The sequence below is a fragment of the Phyllobates terribilis genome, unplaced genomic scaffold (genome assembly GCF_046119375.1).
Source record: "Phyllobates terribilis strain yellow unplaced genomic scaffold, ASM4611937v1 Scaffold_11__3_contigs__length_659146591, whole genome shotgun sequence".
In the NCBI taxonomy this organism is placed as follows: domain Eukaryota; kingdom Metazoa; phylum Chordata; class Amphibia; order Anura; family Dendrobatidae; genus Phyllobates; species Phyllobates terribilis.
The window spans coordinates 293189388-293209594 of NW_027362771.1; positions in this window are offsets into that span (position 1 = coordinate 293189388).

Below are 20207 nucleotides of genomic sequence, written 5' to 3' on the forward strand. Positions count from 1 at the left end.
CTACTACTGTTCATGTTCATCTGCCCAACAGGAAGCGTTAGGCCATGGCTCCAATATCAGTATTTTAGTATTTTGTCAATATTCGGTCTGTATCTTTTCTCAGCAGTTTGGGCCAAAACCAGGAGTGGGTGATAAATGCAGAATTGGTGACTTGTTTCTATTATACCTTTTCTCTGATTGTTCCTCACCTGGTTTTGGCTCCCACTCCTGAGAAAAAATACTGACTGAATACTGACCAAATACTGATAGTGGGGCCGTGGCCTTAGTCTAATGTTAGGCTAAGCGGTCAGTGTAAGAATTGTAAGATTTTGTTTAATACAGATAGCGATATGAAAAATAAAATTCATTTCACATAAAAACCTGATTTAAACAGTCATTTTCTAATGACACATTCATTTTAAAATAAGTCATCTGAAATTTTACAGTAAATTGTGAGACATTGAGGGTAGCACCTTTTTGCTGGTTTTAAATTTCATGGTTTCACAGCAAGACAAGATTAAATTAGGAAATACATATGGTGCTACTGTCGGTAGTCTAGCTCACATATGGTACACATATTAAGGTTGAAACGTGTGATTTTTTTTTTTATTTAACCTCAAACTAAATAAATCATGTTATAATGTGGAACTGTAAAAGTAAGAAATGATATAAAAAATAAAGTGATAATGTTCAAATATTTAAAATTTGGCAAAATAATTAGTTTTTGTGAAAAATTAGATTGGAAAATACCTTCTAGTTAGAAATATTTGTGCCCTATCCCATCAGCTTTAATAATTTTGATTTAATAGTACGTTGAAGTTGCTCTAATAAACAAAACTCTAGGCAATTATGGATCACCTAGTGTCATAAAACATACAAAGGCTATACATTTGTTTACTCTAGTCTCTTAATTTCAAGGTTTTAACATACTCTATTCACTATAGATTCTTAACTCCACCGGAAATAGCAAAATGGAAGGACGCTAAATAGATGTCTCTTTCAAGTAATTCTCTATGCTTTCCATTCTGAAGGTAGTTTTATTTACTAACAAGTACTAATGAGTGCAAACTAAAAGAACACAATATGGTATTCAGTATGAGAAAGTGACTGTCCACGTCAACACAGCCACTGAGCTCAGTGATTGACTGCAGCATCACATTGTCAGCGATGCAGGCAACAACAGACACCAGGGGACCAAACAAGGAAAAAAATAAAATCAGCTTTTATTAAATATATGTTAAAAAATCAATTTCTGTCAAGGATATACAAGTCGGTCTAGTAAGGAGGAAGTAGCAGGGAAAACATCAAAACGCAAAGCAAGGCATATAATAAGTACCCTCAAGCACCATATTGTAAATGTATTTAAGATAGATAAGATTAAAGTGACAGTGTTCTAAAGTGACATATGCCAATTAGTACATTGTATAAAGCTTACCCATGATAAGGGAGAATCTGATGAGCCCACCACGCTGCCTCAACACGCGTTTCACTTAATGCTTTCTCAAGTGGAAGGGTCTTAAGGTCTTTTGTGTATAATATTGCTATAGGAGTACTCCACCATTTATTCAATATTTATTTAGGGGGACTATATATCTTTTGTTCCAAACCTGATTTATAACATGCGTTTTATGAAAACTTTTGTACAGACACCTGGGCAGCGGTGGAGACACAGCGTTTGACGAGGTGAGGGTGAGTAAAGCAGAGTTTGTTTTTTTTAAACAAATGGAATCTGAGGACATAGGTTTTCTGAAAATGGAAAACCCCTTTAAGTGTTATCTACAAAAATTAAAACGCCGAAAACTATTTGATCATGGAAACTGTTTTGGTAAAACAAAAGGCAATGGCAATGGCCCTAACCATCAATTTGGACAGAGAGGAATGGGCAATATGAACATCCCACTTGAAACACAACATTATTATAACATACTTATTTAGTTAGTAGAAGAAAATTGATAAACATGTGTCAAAAGAGCAGTGTCATAAACTGCAAACATATAGGACAAGTTTACTTGTATGGAGGAAATATCACATTCATATATTGTTTCTGCAGAATTTTCTGATTTCTCTTTCCATTTGTGGCCTCCAAAGAGACCTTTTGATATTTCCTCATTCAAAGCTTTCCTGGAACATTCCCCAGTAAAAAGTCTAACTGCCAGCATTTACCTCTCATAATTTTGCATTTGCTACTGATATAGCTAGTATGAAAGAGAGCATGTGACTATATTTCACAATGAGGAGGCAATAAACAAGTCTTTACAAAGGTACAGATTTATAAGCCACGCTTCTTAAGCAGTTTATACCATTTATACCATTTATGTCATTGATGAATTGCATCACTTTAGCTGCACAATTTCAAACTTTTCTTGTCACTTGTCAATTGGCATGTTTGGACAGAAAGGGCTGTAGTTCAGGCCCCATGTGGTATAATGGGAATTGAAAAATAGAAGGAGTAGCCAACTCACCACAGTAAACTGTAATTCTCCGGAACTCGGATCGACGCCACTGCTCAGGCAGAAAGACAAGTAAACGAAGTAGAAATAGATTCAGCTACATGAATAAAGATTCCTGAAGTTTTCTTCGTTCATATTAAAACTTCCACATAACAGTCCAAAAGCGAGACCCTACCAATGCGTTTCTGGTGTATGTAGCATGACTAAGGGTTCTACATGCACCAGAAACATATTGGTGGTGTTTCCCTTTTGGACCATTATGGATGTTTTGTGGAATTTTTAAAGGGGTTGTCCAGTCTAAAATGAAAAGTTTGCTGTCACTCTGTGTGACTGCAGACTTGAATCCTCCTAGAGCATGCACTGTGAGCTGCAAGGATTTGCTGTTCTCTGCCCCGGGAACGGCAGTCAGGTATACGATATTCATACTTCCAGGCAGATTTTGAATCGTCCAGTGGGCCGGCTGTCTAGTGGGCACGGTCACGCTCAATACAAGGCGGGTTCTGCCCAGGAGTATGCATATCGCATACCTGACCGCAGGGGCAGAGAACGGCAAATCCTCGCAGCAAACAGTGCATATACCGGGGGGATTCACTAGTCTGCAGTCACACAGAGTGGCTGCAGACCAGGGCCGGGACAAGGTGTTTTGGTGCTCTAGGTAGATCAGGCAATTGTGTTCCTCTCCCTCCCCTTCTCCTTATAACAACCATATCATGATGTAGGCACGACATCGTTGTCGTCATCGGGCCAACTAATCCAGGATTCTGACTAATAGAGGGAGGCCACTAGACTGTGGTCCTGCTAGTATTTTTGGTAATATTTAACCCCTGTGAAATCTTCAGCAAGCATCGTTAGGATTTGGCTCTGCCCATTCAAGCAGTCATTATGTGACCAAAAGTTAACTCCGTCTATGAATGGAACACTGTGATACGTGGCTGAGACTCTAGTTGGAACATATAGAAAGCATGTAAAGCGCATATTTGTGGTCTTGTGATGAATACTGGAAGTGGCAGAGTTGAATCCTAACAGTGTGTGCATTACAAGTCGTTAGGATTCAGGAAGCTCACGTACTTGTCAAAGATTTCACCAAGGGTGGGCAACCCCCATTAATTTATATATATATATATATATATATGTGTATCTGGTATCTGATATTGTAAAAGTATGGAATAATGTAGTAGACTGCACTCTTCCATAGAACAGTATCTTGTAAAAGAGGTACCTAATATATATTTTTTACGCTGCATGTTGGAAGCCACTGTTAGGAATACATAGGAGGCAATTGTTTAACATATGCATCTTGCAGTATACATTAAACAGAGGCCATTTAACCTTAAACCACCACTCCAGTGTTTTCTGATTTTTTATTGCTGCACTGGAGTAGTACCACTAATCTAAGTTTCCTGCCCCTAGTCTTACACTTACCTGCCACTGTCTTCAACTGTTCACAGCGCTGCTCCAGTCAGTCTTTTATAGATTGTCGACCGCTGGATCGCTCCAGTGTTTGCTGGAAGAGCCGGAAGTCACAACTCAATGTGAGTTTATGAGAGCCTTGTTCTGTCTCTCATAGACTTACATTGAGAGTTTGTTACTGTTAGCTCTGACTTCCGATCAATCAGAAGTTGCAATCACAAGATGATGGATCCGGACCGGAGCCGCGCCGGGAACAGCTGAAGATATCGGCTGGAAAGTATAATATTATGTGCAGGGACCTTACAATAATGGCATCACTCCAGTGCTGATATAAAAAAAAATGCTGGAGTGGTGCTTTAAAGGGTTATTCCCCAAAAAATCAAGTTATCCTCAATCAATGGAATACGGGATAACTTGCTAATTGCTGGGGGTCCAAACGCTGGGACACATAGTGATCCTGAGAACAGAGCTCTGTAGTGGAGTCCTGGAGGCAATGGAGGTGCACATATTCGACATCTGCTCTACTCATTGGCTATAAGACTGATGGAAATAGCTGAGTGCAAGGGGTTGTCCTCTACTTGTCAACCCCTCTCAATCCTCATGTTTGGCCCCAATAAAAAAAAAAAAAGCTCATACTCACCTCTCGTGCCAGTGCTGTTCCAGCGGTGTCGGCACTCATGTTTTCAGATTTCAAGTGAGGTTGTTATGACACGTGAGCCTGGGACCCAATCAGCGTTGGCATCACTGTCTCCTATAAGTAATGAAAAGGAAGTAAGGTGCAACTGCCTCCCCAACTTCCTCTTGATGACATATATGTCCGACTGAGGAGACAGTGATGCCAGCACTGATTGGATGTTGGGCTCACATGTCATAAAAACCGCACGTGAGCCCTGGGAACGTAACTGCTGACACGGGAGGTGAGTATAGGTGTTTTTATTTATCGGGCCAATTATGGGGAATGAGAAGGGGTTATCAAGTAGTGGACATCCCCTTTAAAGATAACTGGGTTTTGGGGGATTTTTGGGGAGAATAACCCCTTTAAAGAGCCAGGTTTATTCTTCTATTCTTTACAATTACAGTATCATACATTAACCAAAAATAAATTTGTGCACACACACACATACATATTGATGCACACACATACATATATAAACAAAAATTCAGACACACACACTAATCTTGTACTATGTAAATATTAGGCAGGCAGTCTCCGCACTCCACAGTTCCTATATGTAGCTGACTCCCTCTTCCCAGGAGAGCCATGGAGGAGGTCGACCACAAGGGGCTGCAGAGACTACTGTGGAGGATGGGGGTACACTGCACAGACAGCCAGGACTGATAGCAGTTTCCTGCTCCTGCCGGGCTTGCTGGCTCGAGCTGATATCTTCCATCGTCCTCTGCTCTGACCTGACACCTGAGTTTCCCCGGAGTAAGAAGGGGAAGGTGGAGGAAATAGGAGACACATTGTAAGTCATGCACCACATCTTCCACTATTGTCCCTTATGTGCTGTGCGGCTGGGCACACTAATGTTACACATGGACCATTCACTGGGGAGCACCATGCAGGAGGACAGAGACAGCAGCCAGTGAGCATTGCTGTCATCAGTGGGATAGGGAAGCGTTCATTGGCCAGCGGCCTCTCTTCCTGCATGACACACCCCTTTTTCAAAGATTGTACCCAGCAATGTGCCACATTAACACACAGTAAATTCAATGTAGTTTATGATGCAGTGTGCCCCTTAGAAAGGTAGCGCCCTATGCAGTTGCCTGCCCTGCCTACCCCTCGTCCTGGCCCTGCTGCAGACTTTTCATTTTAGACTGCACAACTCCTTTAATGAGAATTGGCCTGATTATAGCAAGGAAGACTGCATTTGCTCAATGTAAAAACCTGTGTGGACAAAACATCTTTCCTTGAGGCTGGAAGATTGACTTGAAATCGAAAAAGTAAGGGCTCACGTTACTTTTCAAAAGCATAAACATTTTATTTATATTATCACACACAGTATGTTTTAAAAATGAATTGTTTTCTATTTCAGGAACAAGAGTTTAATAAATTCTTGTTTTGACTATTACAACATACTGATAATGGTATGAATGGTCTATTTACCTCCTCTGAGTTGTGATCTTGCAGGAAATGCAGAGGAGAATGGGGATGAAAGTCCCCTATTCTGGTAATCGGTGGGAGTCTGAATGATGCTTTCCTCAAAGAATCTAACCAGCGATTAAGTGATTACTTATTTAGGCTGGAATATATCTTTAATGAATAAATAAGTCACATTTTATTTACTATTTAACATTTGTGGAAGGACAGATCCAACCAACTCTGCATTACTATTTTACATAGATGAGTCAAGATCTTGGCAAAAGAAAACTTAGAATGAAGTTCACAATAGATTTATGCATTTTGACAAATCTAGACTAAGCTTTGCTTAAACTTATAACAACATGGTCATTTCTGCATTATGCTACTATACTAGTTTCCAAGTAAGTGTATTATTTATTCTTCCTTAAACCATTGCTAATCCTTTAATGTCTCTGGATTTATTTAATGCAATGAGAGCACTAATCCTACCTCTTCTAATAAACAGAATGATTCTAGTAATTAGTAAAACTACAGGTTTTAATGCTGAATTGGAGTGCCAATTCTCCAAACACATAGAAACAAGGCATTTTAAACACTTTTCTAGTAACCTGTATTCACTTGAACATACCTATAAATGTGCTCTCATTTTTTTCCCAAATTTGTGACAATATATGTTATCTAACGGCAAAATGTAATTAGAACTATTTCTTGTTTAGGCCCATCTTCCATATTGTAACTTATAATTATAATGATTCTTATGACTATAATGTTACTTTTTCAAGCTATACAGTAGAAGACCATCATGTATGAATAGACCTGTAATAACACCAACACAATTTTAATTAATGGAAAATAAAATCTAATTTTCGACTGATTATTATGAGTTATCAATAGAGAAGATCAGATCAGGCAAAATCTAAATTTTTGTGGGTTTTCCCAGGAAAGTTAAATTCACAAAGAAGTTATTTTCCACAAATTCCAGAAAATAATAAACGTAAACTGCAAAAAATTTTGAAAATCCTCATACTCCGTTTACCGCTCACCTCTCCAAGCCCCTCCACTCCTCACCTCGATGCACCTTCTTATCACCACTGCTCTCAAACTTGGCTGGAACTTCTGGACTTCTGGCTCTGAGAAGGCCTAGGAGGGATCTGTACATGTGCACATACAGTGGCTGGCTAAAGTATTCACCCCTTTAGCATTTTTAGTGTATTGCTACCTCACAACCTGGAAATTCACTGGCTTTTTTGAGGGTTTTCCTCAGTTCCTGTAAAGAACAAACCTACAACTGTGAACATTTGTTTTCTTTTTATTGTGACGCAAACAACAAATAGAACAAAATAACTGAAAAAAACAGAGTACATAACTATTCACCCCCCTAAAGTCAGTACTTTGTAGAGCCTCCTTTTGGGCCAATTACAGCTGCAAATCACTTTAGATAAGTCTCTATTAGCTTTCCACATCTTGCCACTGGGATTTTTGCCCATTCCTCAAGGCAAAAATTTTCTCCAGCTCCTTAAAGTAAGATAGTTTCCTCTGGTGAACAGCAATCTTCAAGTCTGACCACAGATTCTCAATTGGATTAAGATCTAGGCTTTGACTAGGCCACTCCAAAACAATTACATGTTTCCCCTTAAACCACTCGAGAATTGCTTTAGCAGTATGCTTTGGGTCATTGTCTTGTTGGAAGGTGAACCTCCGCCCCAGTCTAAAATCACTGACATACTGAAACTGGTGTTACTCAAGAATATCCTTGTATTTAATACCAATCATCTTCACCTTGACTGGGACAATTTTCCCTGTCCCTGCAGCCGAAAAACATCCCCACAGAATGATATTTCCACCTCCATGTTTCACTGTGGGGATGGTGTTCTTTGGGTGATGAGTTGTGTTGGTTTGGCGCCAGACATAGTGTTTCTTTGGTGGCTAACGAGTTAAATTTTGGTCTCATCCAACCACAGCACCTTTCTTCATACATTTGGGGAGTCTCCCACATGTCTTTTGCCAAACTCAAAACAAGCCTTATAATTTTTGTGTGTAAATGAAGACTTTTTTCTGCTCACTCTCCATAAAGGCCATCTCTATAGAGTGTATGGCTCATTGTGGTCGTATGGACATATACTCCAGTCTCTACTTGGGAACTCTGCAGCTCCTTCAATGTTACCTTTAGTCTCTGTGCTGCCACTCTGATTAATGCCTTCCATGCCCGGGCTGAGCGTTTTTTTTTTGGCGTCCCTCTCTTGGAAGGTTTGTTGTGGTACCATGTTCTTTCCATTTGATGATAATGGATTTGATGGTGCTCCGGGGATCATCAGAGATTGGAATATGCTTTTAAAAACTAACCTTGACTTGTACTTCTCAACAACTTTGTCCCTGACTTTTTTAGAGATCTCCTTGGTCTTCATGGTATTGTTCGGTTAATGGTGCCTCTAGCTTAATGGTGTTGCAGCCTCTGTGGCCTTTCAAAAAAGGTGTGTATATACTGACAGACTATGTGTCACTTAGATTGCACACAAGTGGACTTCCTTTTGCTAAGCATGTGACTTATGAAGGTAATTGCTTGCATGATAAATTCTTAGGGGCTTTATAGAAAAAGGGGTGAATACATATGTACATGCCAATTTTTAGTTATTTAAATAATAAATATATGTTTCTCACTTCACTTCATCAACTTAGACTATTTAGCGCTGATGCATCACACACAAATCAGATTACAAAAATATTTAAACACAGGTTGTAATGTAATGAAATAGGTAAAAAGCCAAAGGGGTGAATACTTTCACAAGCCACTGTGAGCTCACGGTGCACATTGTGATGTCATGACCTTTTGCGTGCTTGTGCAGAACCCTTCTGTACAAGTGTGCGAAATGTCTCAATGTCTTGACAGGCATTTCAACGAGAGCGGCGATAAATAAATGTGGTAAGGACCAGACAGGTGACAGTGAGAAGTGGGGTGGTCAGTGAGGTGAGCAATAAGATGTGTATTAGGATTTTTTTATTTTTCACATTTTCATGGTCCTTTAATTTTCAGAAAAATGCAGATTTTTGCAAAATTTGAGTAGAATTCAACTCCACTCAAATACAGTGGGGAAAAAAAAGTATTTAGTCAGCCACCAATTGTGCAAGTTCTCCCATTTAAAAAGATGAGAGAGGCCTGTAATTGACATCATAGGTAGACCTCAACTATGAGAGAGAAAATGAGAAAAGAAATCCTGAAAATGCCATTGTCTGATTTGGAAAGAATTTTTTTCAAATATTGGTGGAAAATAAGTATTTGGTCAATTGCAAACAAGCAAGATTTCTGGCTCTCACAGACCTGAAATTTCTTCTTTAAGAGGCTCCTCTGTCCTCCACTCATTACCTGTAGTACTGGCACCTGTTTGAACTTGTTATCAGTATAAAAGACACCTGTCTGCAACCTCAAACAGTCACACTCCAAACTCCACTATGGTGAAGACCAAAGAGCTGTCGAAGGACACCAGAAACAAAATTGTAGCCCTGCACCAGGCTGGGAAGACTGAATCTGCAATAGGCAAGCAGCTTGGTGTGAAGAAATCAACTGTGGGAGCAATAATTAGAAAATGGAAGACATACAAGACCACTTATAATCTCCCTCGATCTGGGGCTCCACACAAGATCTCACCCCGTGGGGTCAAAATGATCTCAAGAACGGTGAGCAAAAATTCCAGAACCACACGGGGGGACCTAGTGAATTACCTGCAGAGAGCTGGGATCAACGTTACACAGGCTACCATCAGTAACACACTATGCCACCAGGGACTCAGATCCTGCAGTGCCAGACGTGTCCCCCTGCTTTAGCCATTACATGTCCGGGCCCGTCTGAAGTTTGCTAGAGAGCATTTGGATGATCCAGAAGAGTATTGGGAGAATGTCATATGGTCAGATGAAACCAAAGTAGAACTGTTTGGTAGAAACACAACTTGTCGTGTTTGGAGGAAAAAGAATGATGAGCTGCATCCAAAGAACACTATACCTACTGTGAAGCATGGGGGTGGCAAGATCATGCTTTGGGGCTATTTCTCTGCCAAGGGACCAGGACGACTGATCCGTGTACATGAAATAATGAATGGGGCCATGTATCGTGAGATTTTGAGTGCAAACCTCCTTCAATCAGCAAGGGCATTGAAGATGAAACGTGGCTGGGTCTTTCAGCATGACAATGATCCCAAGCACACCGCCAGGGCAACGAAGGAGTGGCTTCGTAAGAAGCATTTCAAGGTCCTGCAGTGGCCTAGCCAATCTCCAGATCTAAACCCTATTGAAAATATTTGGAGGGAGTTGAAAGTCCGTGTTGCCCAACGACAACCCCAAAACATCACTGCTTTAGAGGAGATTTGCATGTAGGAATGGGCCAACATACCAGCAACAGTGTGTGCCAACCTTGTGAAGACTTACAGAAAACATTTGACCTCTGTCATTGCCAACAAAGGATATATAAAAAAGTATTTGAGATGAACTTTTGTACTTGACCAAATACTTATTTTCCACCACAATTTCAAAAACAATTATTTCCAAATCAGACAATGTGATTTTCAGGATTTGTTTTCTCATTTTGTCTCTCATTGTTGAGGTCTACCTATGATGTCAATTATAGGCCTCTCTCATCTTTTTAAGTGGGAGAACTTGCACAATTGGTGGCTGACTAAATACTTTTTTTCCCCACTGTATATTGGCTCATTTCTAGTTACCACAAGTTTTAAGCATTTACAAACATTTACATACCTTGTAGAAAAAAAAGCTCTCATATATAGCAATTAGCAAATGTATTTATCTGAAGGATGGGTTCAGTGTTTTTGAATCATAATGCTTAAAGTAATAATGAATAAAAATGAATCAAGATATGTTTGTATACACCTTTTGTTATACTTAAGGCCCTTTTATCATATTCAATACTTGTCTTACTGTGAGTTGTTCTTAGAAATTCGAAGAGCCACTTCCTGTGGCTTCAAAGTAACAACTGTGCTCCAAACAAGTGTCAATTTCTGTTCTGAAATTAATGGTAATCTGAAAAGTTTATTGCTTAAAGTTTATACATGCATTAGTCAATTCCCAATGCTTAAAAAACACACATGCAGATTTTTAAGATAAGCCTATTGTTCTTCTTTGTATACAAGCCATCAAAGGTTTATAAAGCACAGATGAAAAATTGTGATAAAAGCAGATATGGTAAAATTGCTGTCCTTCCGATAAGCTCAACTTTACACTTTGCAATCTGTAATTCCTACACTTTATGTTGGCATCTGTGTCTTAAGGCTGGACATCAAGGGCATAAGTTAAAAAAAAGTGCATGCTATGAATCCCATAGAAACGTGAAGGTGTAGTATGTATTTTGGCTAAATAAAATCATTTTTGTAGTTGGGTTTCATTAAAAATTTTGCACAGATTAATTTCCATAGACTCTGTATTTCAGTCTCTATTGCTGGATGCAGAAAGCATTAACTGAGAAACTGTCAGTGAGTTTATTCTCAAAATAGAATAAAGACACGTTTAAAAATTGGCTGCACTGCTGGAAAGAAGTCTCTTGCTGCAATATTTATTAGACGGTTATTTATTGTCCACTACGCGTTTCAATGCCATACTGGCATCTTCATCAAGTGTAAAAATAAACAACAGGTTACACAAACTGGTACATGGGGATATTTAAGACCAAAATGGATGCCAAAAAGTCTAGGGTACCACCCACTGAGGGGTGGAGGTTCTAATTCAAAAGGATATCTGGAGGACAGGAAGAGGGAAAAAAAATGCTATGAGGATTTGGAGTTCAAATTCAAAGGGAAGCATGGAAGACAGAAAAAAATAGGAAAAAAATTGTGTGCAATGTACAAGAAATACCACCATAAAGAGTTGAGTTGAGTGAGTTTATTCTGACTGTCTGTCTGTCTGACATAGCTCTATGACAGCTTGTTTTTTCCTGGATTAATTGTATTTGTCAGTGGCACCATTCTGAGGTACATACAGCCTAATATGTAACATCTACTAACTTTTGATGGGAAGAAATAGAAAAAAAAATACAATTTTGATATTTTTATTTTACATTTTCAATCTTACGCTTTTCATTTCCTGCATAAATTAAGTTATATAGTTACACAGGTTGAAAAAAGACATACACTGATGAGCAAAAGGGTAACAATATTTTGAACTTTTGCCTTTCAGGCTCCATATCTCACCATGCCCTACCGCTTCAAACGTGAGACTACCATCATTTTATAGACAATCATCTTGGCTATCTCGTACATAAATTTGACTTGCAACTATTTAGCATATGATTAGTTATGCAGATTCTTCTCTGCTGCCTCAATGTATATGCATTAATACGATTACTCCGCCCGCTGCGCATTACACTACATTTATCACAATTAAATCTCATCTGCCATGTGTTTGCCCATGTAGACATCTTATCCAGACCATTCGGTAACATTATACAAACTCATTCAGTTTTTATTATCCTATATAGTTTGGTGTCAGCAGCAAAGACAGACACTTTATTTTCAATTCCATCCACAAGGTCATTAGTAAAGAGATTTAAAAAAATCGGTCCTGCCACAGATCCCTGTGGTCCCCACTGCTGACTATATCCCATTTAGAGAAGGTGACATTTATAACAACTCTGTTTCTTGTCCCGTAATCAATTTTTTACCCATGGGCATATAGTGCCCCCGAGACTCTTCTTCTGGAGCTTCAGTACAAGAATGCTGTGTGGTACAGTATCAAATGCCCTTGCAAAGTCCACATATATCACATCATGATCAACATCCAGATTTGCACTTATCTCCTCATAGAAACCCAACATGTTAGACACAACTTTTCATGAACTCGTGATGGTTGCCAGCTATTATATTATTCTCTGCAATATATTTTTGTAGGTCATCTTGTATGATATGAAATTTTGCACACCACTGATGTCAAACTTACCAGATGGTAGTTACCTGGATACACCTTCGTACCTTTCTTAAGTTTCTATACCACGTCGGCCATAATGGGATAACGGGAGACAGAACATGGAGATATGCATAAACAAGGTTCTAGCAGGATAGGAACCAACGTTCAGGCAAAGAGTGGTGGGAGGAGCTGCCTAATATAGACCCTGATGTCACGAGATAGGCCAGGGAACCAAATCTCTGCAGGATTAAATTGCTGCAGAGACTGGCCCGCTCCCCTAAAGCTAAATGGAAACTACATGCCGATGCAGCAGTGCTGAGGAGTCCTGCAGAAGGCAAACTGAATGAGATGGCCTCGCACGAGAAGAAGCCACAAAGTGCCCACGGTGAGTAAGGCGGCACTGAGAAGGCATGCGAGTTACCGCCGTGATACCAATCTTATGGCATCAACCCTGTTACAAGAGAGTCTAAGAAGATGAGATACATCGGTCTGTCAATTACTGAGCTCAACTCCCTCAATATCCGTGGATGTACAGTACAGACCAAAAGTTTGGACACACGTTCTCATTTAAAGATTTTTCTGTATTTTCATGACTATGAAAATTGTACATTCACACTGAAGGCATCGAAATTATGAATTAACACATGTGGAATTATATACTTAACAAAAAAGTGTGAAACAACTGAAAATATGTCTTATATTCTAGGTTCTTCAAAGTAGCCACCTTTTGCTTCGATGACTGCTTTGCACACTCTTGGTATTGTCTTGATGAGCTTCAAGAGGTAGTCACCGGAAATGGTCTTCCAACAATCTTGAAGGAGTTCCCAGAGATGCTTAGCACTTGTTGGCCCTTTTGCCTTCACTCTGCGGTCCAGCTCACCCCAAACCATCTCGATTGGGTTCAGGTCTGGTGACTGTGGAGGCCAGGTCATCTGGCGTAGCACCCCATCACTCTCCTTCTTGGTCAAATAGCCCTTACACAACCTGGAGGTGTGTTTGGGGTCATTGTCCTGTTGAAAAATAAATAATGGTACACTAAACGCAAATCGGATGGAATAGCATGCCGCTGCAAGATGCTGTGGTAGCCACGCTGGTACAGTATGCCTTCAATTTTGAATAAATCCCCAACAGTGTCACAAGCAAAGCACCCCCACACCTTCTCACCTCCTCCTACATGCTTCATGGTGGGAACCAGGCATGTAGAGTCCATCCGTTCACCTTTTCTGCGTCGCACAAAGACACGGTGGTTGGAACCAAAGATCTCAAATTTGGACTCATCAGACCAAAGCACAGATTTCCACTGGTCTAATGTCCATTCCTTGTGTTCTTTAGCCCAAACAAGTCTCTTCTGCTTGTTGCCTAGTGGTTTCCTAGCAGCTTTTTTACCAAGAAGGCCTGCTGCACAAAGTCTCTTCTTAACAGTTGTTGAAGAGATGTGTCTGCTGCTAGAACTCTGTGTGGCATTGACCTGGTCTCTAATCTGAGTTGCTGTTAACCTGCAATTTCTGAGGCTGGTGACTTGGATAAACTTATCCTCAGAAGCAAAGGTGACTCTTGGTCTTCCTTTCCTGGGGCAGTCCTCATGTGAACCAGTTTCTTTGTAGCGCTTGATGGTTTTTGCAACTGCACTTGGGAACACTTTGAAAGTTTTCCCAATTTTTTGGACTGACTGACCTTCATTTCTTAAAGTAATGATGGCCGCTCGTTTTTCTTTACTTAGAATTTGTATTATGGCAAGAAAAAAGCAGCTAACAGTCTATTCAGTAGGACTATCATCTGTGTATCCACCTGACTTCTGCACAACACAACTGATGGTCCCAACCCCATTTATAAGGCAAGAAATCCCACTTATTAAACTTGACAGGGAACACCTGTGAATGGAAAACCATTTCCGGTGACTACCTCTTGAAGCTCATCAAGAGAATGCCAAGAGTGTGCAAAGCAGTCATCAAAGCAAAAGGTGGCCACTTTGAAGAACCTAGAATATAAGACATATTTTCAATTGTTTCACACTTTTTTGTTAAGTATATAATTCCACATGTGTTAATTCATAGTTTTGATGCCTTCAGTGTGAATGTACAATTTTCATAGTCATGAAAATACAGAAAAATCTTTAAATGAGAAGGTGTGTCCAAACTTTTGGTCTGTACTGTATGCCATCCCGCCTGGGTGCTTTGTCAATATTTAATTTGTTCAGACATAGCCATACTTTTTATTGTGTTAATTTAGTGGTGAACTTTGATTTTTGTCTTGCTGAATGATATCTGGCACAGTCACTTCATTGATGAACATGAATGAAAAGTACCTGTTTAATATCCCTCCCTTCTCTTTATCTTCTATAATTATATTGATATGATCATCTTTTAAGGGGCCGATGACATCAGATTTTTTCTTTTTGGCAGTAATGTATTTATACAAATTTTGGAGATTTATTTTAATGTCGTTGGCAATTTGCTTCTCTGTAGATAACTTTGCTGGCTTGTTTTATTTTTTACATTTCCTATTGAGATCTTTATTCTCCTGAAATGCTATTTCTCACTACTCAGCCTTCAAGGTTTTGAATGCCCTTTGTTTTTGTCATATTATACTTTGTACTGCCCTATTTAACCATAATTGTTCCTTTTTATTCCTGGACATTTTATTACCAGATGGTATAAGCTTTCTACAGGATTCTAGTAGTATTTCTTTAACCCGTTTACCCCCGAGGGTGGTTTGCACGTTAATGACCAGGCCAATTTTTACAATTCTGACCACTGCCACTTTATGAGGTAATTACTCTGGAACGCTTCAACGGATCCCACTGATTCTGGGATTGTTTTTTGAGACATATTGTACTTCATGATAGTGGTAAAATTTCTTTTATATCACTTGGGTTTATTTGTGAAAAAAACGGAAATTTGGAAAAATTTAGCAATTTTCAAACTTTGAATTTCCATGACCTTAAATCAGAGAGATATGTCACACAAAATAGTTAATACATAACATTTCCCACATGTCTACTTTACATCAGCATAATTTTGGAACCAACATTTTTTTTTGTTAGGGAGCTATAAGGGTTAAAAGTTGACCAGCGATTTCTCATTATTACAATAAAATTTATAAAATTATTTTTTTAGGGACCACATCACATTTGCAGTGACTTTGAGGGGCCGTTATGACAGAAAATACCCAAAAGTGACACCATTCTAAAAACTGCACCCCTCAAGGTGCTCAAAACCACATTCAAGAAGTTTATTAACCCTTCAGGTGCTTCACAGGAATTTTTGGAATGTGGAAGAAAAAAATTAACATTTATTTTTTTTTCACAAAAATGAGACCCCAATTTTTTTATTTTTGCAAGAGTATCATTAAAAAATGAACCCCAAAATTTGTTGTGCAATTCCTCCTGAGCACACTGATACCCCATATGTGGTGGAAAACCACTGTTTGGGCACACGGCAGGGTTCGGAGGGGAAGGAGCGTTATTTTACTTTTTGAATGTAAAATTTGCTTAAATAATTAGCGGACGCCATGTTGCGTTTGGGGAGCCCCTGATGTGCTTAAACAGTTGAAACCCCCCACAAGTGACCCCATTTTGGAAACTAGACCCCTCAGGGAACTTATCTAGATGTGTGGTGAGCACCTTGAAACCCCAGGTGCTTCACAGAAGTTTATAACATCGAGCCATAAAAATAAAATGTTCACATTTTTACAACAAAAATGTTTTTCAGCCTCCAATTTTGCATTTTCATAAGGGTAACAGGAGAAATTGCACAAGTGACTCCTTTTTGGAAACTACACCCCTCAAGGATTTTATTAAGGGGTATAGTGAACATTTTGTACCCAGAGGTACGACACAGAATTTGATAACATTAGGTCATCGTATTGAATAAGTTGTTATTAGTCTTGAGTGCAAGCGCTTGCTACTTGATTTTGCATCGGGTACTTGGGTATGCACCAAGTATCGTGGGTGCTCAAGTGACATGCTCGAGTCCCCACCCACATGTTTCACCCAAAAAAGACATGCAGGGATCGCTTGTGCATGGCAGGCAATCCCGCCAGGTTTTTTGGCTGTATAACAGCTGCAAAACATATGGGGCGGAGACTCGAGCATGTCACTCGAGTACCTGCTATACTCGGTGCATACCCGAGGACCCAATGCAAACTCAAGTAGCGACCACCTGTGCTCAACACTAGTCGCCATATCGTCATCATTTTTTTTTCTTTACTTCTGAAAAAATCCCAACCCCAACACAACCCTTCACCCCAACCCTAATACAACCCCAACCCTAACCGTAGCAAAATCATAACCCCAACCCAACCCAACCCTAGCCCAATCCTAACCATAGCCCAACCCTAACCCTAGCCCAACCCTAACCCTAATCCTAGCACAACCCTAACCCTAACCCTAGAACAACCCAAACCCTATCACAACCCTAGCCCTAACCCTAGAGTTTATTTTTTACACCATTCCTCATGCGGTATAAGTGATTAGACGACTTTATTCTTCGGGTTGGTGCAATTACAGCGATACCAGATTCATATCGGGTTTTTATGATTGACAGCTGTCACGCACTAAAAACCCTTTTTTTTGCAAAGACTAGTTTTTGCATAGCCATATTTTGAAAGCTATAATTTTTCCATATTTTGGCTGACAGAGTCATGTGACAGCTTGTTTTTTGCAGGACAAGTTGACGTTTTTATTGGTATCATTTTCGGGCACGTGAAATTTTTTGATCGCCTTCTATTCCGATTTTTGGAAGGCAGAATAAACAAAAAACAACAATTCAGGAATTGTTTTTTGGGGGGGGGTTAAACTTTTTATGCCGTTCATCGTGTGGTAAAATTGATAAGGCAGCTTTATTCTTCGGGTTAGTATGTTTACAGCAGTACCACATTTATATTGTTTTTTTATGTTTCGGCGCTTTTACACAATAAAAACTGTTTTATAGAAAAAAGAATTGCTTTTGCATCGCTTTATTCTGAGAGCTATACATTTTTTATTTTTCAGATGATTTAGCTGTATGGCAGCTTGTTTTTTGTGGGACAAGATGACGTTTTATTCTATTTTTTGTTTGGCGGTATGATGATAAAGCATCGTTTTTTGCTTCTTTTTTTTTTTACTGTGTTCACTAAAGGGGTTAACTAGTGGAATAGTTTTATAGGTCAGGTCGTTCCGGACGTGGCGATACTAAATATGTGTGCTTTTATTGTTTGTTTTTTTGTTTTTTTTCATAAGATAATTTATTTATGGGTACAATATTTTTTTCTTTTGATTATTTTTTTATTTTTTTTTTATATTTTTGCTATTTTTTTATTTTTATTTTCACTTTCTGATATTTTTCTCACTTTTACACATTTTCCCACTATGGGACTTTCACTTTTTACATTCTGATTGGCTGTATAGCACAGGAATGAAGCACCATCCCTGTGCTATACAGCCTGTTAGAACTGCTCAGGGAGAAGTTACTTTGGTTGCGCACTGCGCATGACCAAAGTAACTTCTTGCCTCATGGTGACACGGATGTTGTCATTATGACATCGGGGCACCATGACAACATCCGGGAACGGACTCAGACGCCGTGGGACGCTGGAGAGGAGGTAAGTATTGGCGCTTACCTCCCCCTTTGGTCTCGCAACGCTGCGATCGATTTCGATCGCAGCATTTTGGGGGGTTAATGTGCAGGGAGCGGTACGGGACCACTCCCTGCACATAGCACCGGGTGTCAGCTGTAACAATCAGCTGACACCCGGCGGCGATCACGCCCGCACAGCCTGTGTGCGGGCGAAATCGCCAAGGCGTATCAGGCCCATAAGGCCCAGGACGCAGATACATATTAGTACGCCTTGGGCCGGAAAGGGGTTAAACATGCCCGATTTACGTTCGGTATCCCAAATTACCAGGAGATTTTCCAAGTCTACACGATTAAGCACTTCCCTTAATTGATTGAATTTAGCTTCCCTAAAGTTCCAGGTTTTTGTATTTCCCGTTTGAAATGTTTTATTGAATATTACATTGAAACTCACCATATCATGGTCGCTGCTACCCTGCTACCCAAATGCTCCCGGACCTGTAAATCTGAAATTGTATCGGGTCTATTTGACAGGACCAGATCCAGCAGATTATCTCTCCTGGTTGAATCATCTACCAACTGAGATAGCTAATTGTCTTGAATTGTGTATTAGACCTTGCAGCTTTTTGCACAACCAGCAGACACTGTGTCTCATTGAATGTCTGGATAGTTACAATCCCCCATAATAAGGGCCCTATTATTATTTTCTGCCTTTCTATTTGTTGCAGCATTTCATCCTCTACCTGTTCAGCTATATTAGGAAGCTTGTAACAAACTCCAATTAGCAGCTTGCCATATTGCCATCCCCATGTATATTTACCAATCCTGACTACATTATCACAGGTCCCAACTATGTCGACACTGAGCACAGGTCTTAAGTTGAATTTAACCCTTACCCCTTTATTGTCTTTCCTGTTCTTTCTAAATGTGGCGTAACCCTCTACATTTGTCACCCAGTCGTCCAACCATGTGTCAGTGAAGTGTTAACTTTATTCTCTGGGTCAGAACAATTATGGTGATACCAAATTTATGTAGTTTTACTTATGTTTTATTACTATTATACAATAAATACACTGAAGAAAAATTATTTGTTTTTCAGCATCCTGAGAGTCATAAATGAAATAGTTTTCAGTTAATGGAGCTATAGTTTTGCATGATGAAATGCAGTTTCCATTAGTTTCATTTTGAGTTTCATATGATTTTTTTAGCACATTTTATTACTCTTGTTGGGAGGTGGAATGAACATATAATTTACATTAATTTTTTTCTGTAGATCGCTACAATATTGACAAAAGTTTTTTTCAGCTTTTTTATATTTTACTACTTTTGCTTAAAAAAAATATAACTATTTTTCCATTGAAAAAATTTGATGAGGTCTTATTTTTTGTGGGGCATGTGATCACTATTTATTCCCTCTTTTTAGCAGGGATAAACAAAAACAGCAATTCTGATATTGTTTTTGTATTTTTCTTTTTTTCTGGCAAGGGACATTTGGATATTTATATCATCCTTCAGGGGCCGTACAAATCGGGCGCTAACTCCGCTCACAAGGTATGCCCTCATTCTGGCACTAGGGTCAGGACGCAATCTTTGACTGCACACGCCTCAGCATTCAGTAGTGACTGCGGCATGCACGTGCTCAAAGAGCAAGAAGAAACCAAAGGGTTGGCGGCTGTCAAAACACAGCTGCCAGCCTAAACACTGCAGTCCCCGGGAATCTGCCTGGAGTCTCAGTGTACATAGTCTATAGACAGTGAGCTGCTTATCACAGAATGAGTTGGAAGTCAGATGAGTGCCCGCGTGCCAATTAGTCCTGGTGATAAAACCTTCAGT